Raw genomic sequence first — 6,767 nt, 5'->3', positions numbered from 1 at the left:
ACCAGCTCTCTACCTGTCTCACCTGCTCTCTACCTGTCTGTCCTGCTCTCTACCTGTCTGTCCTGCTCTCTACCTGTCTCACCTGCTCTCTACCGGTCTATCCAGCTCTCTACCTGACTCACCAGCTCTCTACCTGTCTCACCTGCTCTCTACCTGTCTGTCCTGCTCTCTACCTGTCTCACCTGCTCTCTACCTGTCTCACCTGCTCTCTACCTGTCTGTCCTGCTCTCTACCTGTCTGTCCTGCTCTCTACCTGTCTGTCCTGCTCTCTACCTGTCTGTCCTGCTCTCTACCTGTCTCACCTGCTCTCTACCTGTCTGTCCTGCTCTCTACCTGTCTGTCCTGCTCTCTACCTGTCTGTCCTGCTCTCTACCTGTCTCACCTGCTCTCTACCTGTCTCACCTGCTCTCTACCTGTATGTCCTGCTCTCTACCTGTCTCACCTGCTCTCTACCTGTCTCACCTGCTCTCTACCTGTCTGTCCTGCTCTCTACCTGTCTCACCTGCTCTCTACCTGTCTCACCTGCTCTCTACCTGTCTGTCCTGCTCTCTACCTGTCTGTCCTGCTCTCTACCTGTCTGTCCTGCTCTCTACCTGTCTGTCCTGCTCTCTACCTGTCTCACCTGTTCTCTACCTGTCTGTCCTGTTCTCTACCTGTCTGTCCTGCTCTCTACCTGTCTGTCCTGCTCTCTACCTGTCTGTCCTGCTCTCTACCTGTCTCACCTGCTCTCTACCTGTCTGTCCTGCTCTCTACCTGTCTGTCCTGCTCTCTACCTGTCTGTCCTGCTCTCTACCTGTCTGTCCTGCTCTCTACCTGTTTGTCCTGCTCTCTACCTGTCTGTCCTGTTCTCTACCTGTCTGTCCTGTTCTCTACCTGTTTGTCCTGCTCTCTACCTGTCTGTCCTGTTCTCTACCTGTCTGTCCTGCTCTCTACCTGTCTGTCCTACTCTCTACCTGTCTGTCCTGCTCTCTACCTGTCTCATTTTTTAAAAATGGATTGGTTTAGTACTTCACCAGATGTTCAAAGCAGTTTATATCTATTGTAATAAGGGGTGATGCATGGCAGCCATTTTGCGGCAGCCATTTTTAATCACATCAGTGATCACAGTGGAGAGGTGACTCTAGGTGGAGGTGACTCTGTTTTAAGAATGGCGTGAGCTTCCCTAATCCTGAATACACAACATGGGTGAGCAGCCACTGGCTAGATTGTGAACAATTAAGGAAAAGGGATTTTATGCTCTAGGTGTATTTTAAGACGATCCAGGTGAAAGTTTGTAGATCTACTCTTGAGTGTACCAAACATTAGAAACACCTTCCTAATATTGAGTTGCTCCCCCCTTTTGCCCTCAGAACAGCCTCAATTAGTTGGGGCATGGACTCTACAATGTGTCGAAAGCATTCCACAGGGGATGCTGGGCCCATGTTGACTCCAGTGCTTCCCACAGTTGTGTCAAGTTGGCTGGATGTCCTTTGGGTGGTGGACCATTCTTGATACACACGGGAAACTGTTGAGCGTGAAAAACCCAGCAGCATTGCAGTTCTTGACACACCCAAACCGGTACGCCTGGCACCTACTACCATACCTGGTTCAAAGGCACTTAAATATTTTGTCTTACCCATTCACCCTCTGAATGGCACACATACACAGTCCATGTCTCAATTGTCTCAAGGCTTAAAAATCCTTCTTTAACCGGTCTCCTCCCCTTCATCTACACTGATTAAAGGGGATCTAATGGACAAGGTTTGTTCTCTATCAATCAATTTTCAATCAATCAATTTTATTTTATATAGCCCTTCTTACATCAGCTAATATCTCGAAGTGCTGTACAGAAACCCAGCCTAAAACCCCAAACAGCTAGTAATGCAGGTGTAGAAGCACGGTGGCTAGGAAAAACTCCCTAGAAAGGCGAAAGCCTAGGAAGAAACCTAGAGAGGAACCAGGCTATGAGGGGTGGCCAGTCCTCTTCTGGCTGTGCCGGGTGGAGATTATAACAGAACCATGCCAAGATGTTCAAAAATGTTCATAAGTGACAAGCATGGTCAAATAATAATCAGGAATAAATCTCAGTTGGCTTTTCATAGCCGATCATTAAGAGTTGAAAACAGCAGGTCTGGGACAGGTAGGGGTTCCATAACCGCAGGCAGAACAGTTGAAACTGGAATAGCAGCAAGGCCAGGCGGACTGGGGACAGCAAGGAGTCACCACGGCCGGTAGTCCCGACGTATGGTCCTAGGGCTCAGGTCTCTCAGTTGGCTTTTCATAGCCGATCATTAAAGAGTTGAAAACAGCAGGTCTGGGACAGGTAGGGGTTTCGTAGCCGCAGGCAGAACAGTTGAAACTGGAATAGCAGCAAGGCCAGGCGGACTGGGGACAGCAAGGTGTCATCATGCCCGGTAGTCCTGACGTATGGTCCTAGGGCTCAGGTTCTCAGAGAGAAAGAGAGAACGAGAGAATTAGAGAGAGCATACTTAAATTCACACAGGACACTGGATAAGACAGGAGAAGTACTCCAGGTATAACCAACTAACCCCAGCCCCCGACACATAAACTACTGCAGCATAAATACTGGAGGCTGAGACAGGAGCGGTCCGGAGACACTGTGGCCCCATCCGAAGAAACCCCGGACAGGGCCAAACAGGAAGGATATAACCCCACCCACTCCGCCAAAGCACAGCCCCCGCACCACTAGAGGGATATCCCCAACCACCAACTTACAATCCTGAGACAAGGCCGAGTATAGCCCACAGAGGTCTCCACCACAGCAATAACCAAGGGGGGGGGCGCCAACCCAGACAGGAAGATCACGTCAGTAACTCAACCCACTCAAGTGACGCACCCCTCCCAGGGACGGCATGAAAGAGCACCAGCAAGCCAGTGACTCAGCCCCTGCAACAGGGTTAGAGGCAGAGAACCCCAGTGGAGAGGGGAACCGGCCCGGCAGAGACAGCAAGGGCTGTTCGTTGCTCCAGCCTTTCCGTTCACCTTCACACTCCTGGGCCAGACTACACTCAATCATATGACCTACTGAAGAGATAAGTCTTCAGTAAAGACTTAAAGGTTGAGACCGAGTCTGCGTCTCTCACATGGGTAGGCAGACTGTTCCATAAAAATGGAGATCTATAGGAGAAAGCCCTGCCTCCCGCTGTTTGCTTAGAAATTCTAGGGACAATTAGGAGGCCTGCGTCTTGTGACCGTAGCGTACGTATTGGTATGTACGGCAGGACCAACTCGGAAAGATAGGTAGGAGCAAGCCCATGTAACGCTTTATAGGTTAACAGTAAAACCTTGAAATCAGCCCTTGCCTTAACAGGAAGCCAGTGTAGGGAAGCTAGCACTGGAGTAATATGATCAAATTTCTTGGTTCTAGTCAGGATTCTAGCAGCCGTATTTAGCACTAACTGAAGTTTATTTAGTGCTTTATCCGGGTAGCCGGAAAATAGAGCATTGCAGTAGTCTAGCCTAGAAGTAACAAATGCATGGATTAATTTTTCTGCATCATTTTTGGACAGAAAATTTCTGATTTTTGCAATGTTACGTAGATGGAAAAAAGCTGTCTTTGAAACAGTCTTGATATGTTCGTCAAAAGAGAGATCAGGGTCAAGAGTAACACCGAGGTCCTTCACAGTTTTATTTGAGACGACTTTACAACCATCGAGATGAATTGTCAGATTTAACAGAAGATCTCTTTGTTTCTTGGGACCTAGAACAAGCATCTCTGTTTTGTCCGAGTTTAAAAGTAAAAAGTTTTTATCAGACTACAGCGTCTGTATTGCACTTGTCGATCTTACGTCTCTACACTTTACTGAATTAGTTCTGCTGGAGAGAACCATTCTGTGTCTTCACTATACTGAATGAGTTCTGCAGGAGAGAACCATTATGTCTCTTCACTATACTGAATGAGTTCTGCAGGAGAGAACCATTCTGTCTCTACACTATACTGAATGAGTTCTGCAGGAGAGAACCATTCTGTCTCTACACTATACTGAATGAGTTCTGCAGGAGAGAACCATTCTGTCTCTTCACTATACTGAATGAGTTCTGCAGGAGAGAACCATTCTGTCTCTACACTATACTGAATGAGTTCTGCAGGAGAGAACCATTCTGTCTCTACACTATACTGAATGAGTTCTGCTGGAGACAACCATTCTGTCTCTTCACTATACTGAATGAGTTCTGCTGGAGACAACCATTCTGTCTCTTCACTATACTGAATGAGTTCTGCAGGAGAGAACCATTCTGTCTCTTCACTATACTGAATGAGTTCTGCTGGAGAGAACCATTCTCCAGTAAACCTGTTGTTATATCCAACTTCCTGTAGCCTACTTGTTAATTACCACATAGTCTGTTATTCTCTGACGTGCCAGTAGACTTGAATCTTTTCTCACCACGTTCAAGGATTTTAGCGTTAACCCTCCACATAGTCTCTTAAGATAACTGCATTTGTACTGTACACTGTACTGTATTTATGTAGTGTACTGTATTTATGCACTGTACTGTATTTATGTAGTGTACTGTATTTATGTAGTGTACTGTATTTATGCACTGTACTGTATTTATGTAGTGTACTGTATTTATGTAGTGTACTGTATTTATGTAGTGTACTGTATTTATGCACTACATAAATACAGTACACTACATAAATACAGTACAGTGTACAGTACACTGCATACATACAGTACACTACATAAATACAGTACAGTTTACATACTGTATACTGTACTATATTTATGTAGTGTACTGTATACTGTACTATATTTACGTAGTGTACTGTATACTGTAGTGTATTTATGTAGTGTACTGTATTTATGTAGTGTACTGTACATTGTACTCTATTTATATACTGTACTGTATTTATGTAGTATATACAGTATGTTGAACTGGTTGATACTGGTATTATGGGGGAAATGTATATATTGAACAATAACTTCTAATGCTTTGATATTTAGGACAGTGACTTGCAGTAGATTAACTAATGGACAGGTCCACTTTGAATCGGTCAGCTCGCTAGGCCTAAGCTCTTTATATAAAGTCACATGAAGCTTACCTCTGCTGCCGGCTGTCTCACCTGCTCTCTACCTGTCTCACCTGCTCTCTACCTGTCTCACCTGCTCTCTACCTGTCTCACCTGCTCTCTACCTGTCTCACCTGCTCTCTACCTGTCTGTCCTGCTCTCTACCTGTCTGTCCTGCTCTCTACCTGTCTCTCCTGCTCTCTACCTGTCTGTCCTGCTCTCTACCTGTCTGTCCTGCTCTCTACCTGTCTGTCCTGCTCTCTACCTGTCTGTCCTGCTCTCTACCTGTCTCACCTGCTCTCTACCTGTCTGTCCTGCTCTCTACCTGTCTCACCTGCTCTCTACCTGTCTGTCCTGCTCTCTACCTGTCTGTCCTGCTCTCTACCTGTCTCACCTGCTCTCTACCTGTCTGTCCTGCTCTCTACCTGTCTCACCTGCTCTCTACCTGTCTGTCCTGCTCGCTACCTGTCTGTCCTGCTCTCTACCTGTCTGTCCTGCTCTCTACCTGTCTGTCCTGCTCTCTACCTGTCTCACCTGCTCTCTACCTGTCTCACCTGCTCTCTACCTGTCTCACCTGCTCTCTACCTGTCTGTCCTGCTCTCTACCTGTCTGTCCTGCTCTCTACCTGTCTGTCCTGCTCTCTACCTGTCTCACCTGCTCTCTACCTGTCTCACCTGCTCTCTACCTGTCTGTCCTCACCCTCCATTAATGTCATGCAAAAAGTACTGCATTCCAAAACAAAGTTGCTTCCTAATGGTTCCTTTCATAATCTTCTCATGTAACAATTTAAGGCCAATGTTGTCAACAACGCGGTCAGTCTTGTAGACAAAATTACACATTTTACATGATCATATTCAAGCACAGTATCAAGCCGTGACATTGCCCTGCAATTGTTCGTTATGAATGACATTGAATGTAAAGTCCTCTATTTAAAGGGTTTTATCCCTAAGATAAGGTCTACTGCCAAGCTCTCTTGTATGGCTCCTTCCTTAGTCTTTATCTGCTTAAGGCCATGCAGAATATGTTCAGCACTTAATGTTTCAGTGAACACCTAACACCGAATGTGAGAAGTACATTTAAGGAAAAGAAGTGCAAGAATTAAGTACTGTTGTTCTATCGTGCATGCAATGATGTCTGAGGAGGAAAGAACAATGTTAGTTTTTTGCAGTAACTTCCAAATGGATGTGGCAGTTTCACCAATTAAGGATTCTAGTTTTAAAGATCCAATGGAGCCGTTTTGATCTCAATATAAAATATTTTCTGTGTAGCAATTAAGTACCTTACTGTGATTGATTTCAATTAAAATGGTCAAAATGAAAGAAAAATAGCTTCTTAGCAAAAAGAAATTTCTCAAGCAAGAATTGAGTTAGGACTGTCTGGGAGTGGTTTGAGTGAGGGGCCTAATTGGACGAGCCTAATGTAACCTAAAAACTAGCTGTTATTGGCGGAGAGTTTTGAAACTCTCTTTGTTATTGGTCTATTCACTTATACCACCTGGTGATGTCGTCAGGCGGTCCAAAACTCCACCCAGCAAAATGTGTTTACATTTCAGGTGGTCTTTTCAAACAGCTCTTACACTAAAAGGACATCATGATAATTTTCATAATGTCACAGTATTATTCCAACCTCCTAGTGTGGAGAACTATATAAAACACAGGTATATCACGTTTTTGACTGCACCATCATTAGACCCCGTTAACCTTCTCCCTCTTCCTCTCTTCCAGTGCGGGGCGAATGGGAGACAACCAGCCGGCGT

The sequence above is a fragment of the Coregonus clupeaformis genome, chromosome 33, assembly GCF_020615455.1.
Source record: "Coregonus clupeaformis isolate EN_2021a chromosome 33, ASM2061545v1, whole genome shotgun sequence".
Taxonomy (NCBI): domain Eukaryota; kingdom Metazoa; phylum Chordata; class Actinopteri; order Salmoniformes; family Salmonidae; genus Coregonus; species Coregonus clupeaformis.
This window is presented reverse-complemented; position numbering follows the sequence as displayed.